Here is a 635-nt window from a genome sequence, read left to right on the forward strand (position 1 = left end):
TTTCTTTTAAAGTTAAAGAACTGATTTATTAGGGAAATGAAGGTTACAATCTTGAACAGCTAAATTTTTAGGAAGATCAGAAATACCTTGGTCTTTGAAGACTTGGGACTCCATTGAGATAGCACATTCTTTCCTCAGACCTGGAAAAAAAAGCCACTTATGTTTCAACAGTGATGACTCTCTTCCCTTTTCCATGTAAAAGATTTCATCCCTCAGACAGTTACTTCTGGAACAATTTTTCCTCTTTTTCCCTAGCCAGCCCCAGTGGGTTCGCCTTTTCAGGCTCTGGGGCTGGGACAGGAAGAAGACATGTGACTATTTCTTCACAGGGCATATCCTTACTTTTCAGTTGTGTCCTAGAGGTGTTTATACACCATGTTCATAGCATTATTACTATAGCAAGACCCAGAAAGCTGGGAGAATTCAGTATATAAACACAGTAGATCATTCATCATTGAAAAGGAAGAAGAGTCTGACATATCCTACAATGTGGCTGAGCCCTGAGAACATTATGCAACGTGAAATAAACCAGTCACAGAAAGACTATTATCGTATGATTCTACTTATGTAGGCTACTTATACCATTCAAAATGATTGAGACAGAAAGTAGAATGGAAATTGCTAGGGCCTGAGAG

General features: G+C 38.7%; 1 non-coding gene across 1 annotated transcript; it reads right to left on the minus strand.

Moving 5' to 3' along the window:
• Window positions 1-207: 207 nt before the first annotated feature.
• Window positions 208-332, minus strand: LOC115066778. Its single transcript, XR_003846225.1, has one exon. It is a non-coding gene; the product is annotated as a small nucleolar RNA SNORD22 (small nucleolar RNA).
• Window positions 333-635: the final 303 nt, after the last annotated feature.

This window comes from Nannospalax galili, unplaced genomic scaffold, assembly GCF_000622305.1.
Source record: "Nannospalax galili isolate Female #2095 unplaced genomic scaffold, S.galili_v1.0 scaffold423, whole genome shotgun sequence".
Classification (NCBI taxonomy): domain Eukaryota; kingdom Metazoa; phylum Chordata; class Mammalia; order Rodentia; family Spalacidae; genus Nannospalax; species Nannospalax galili.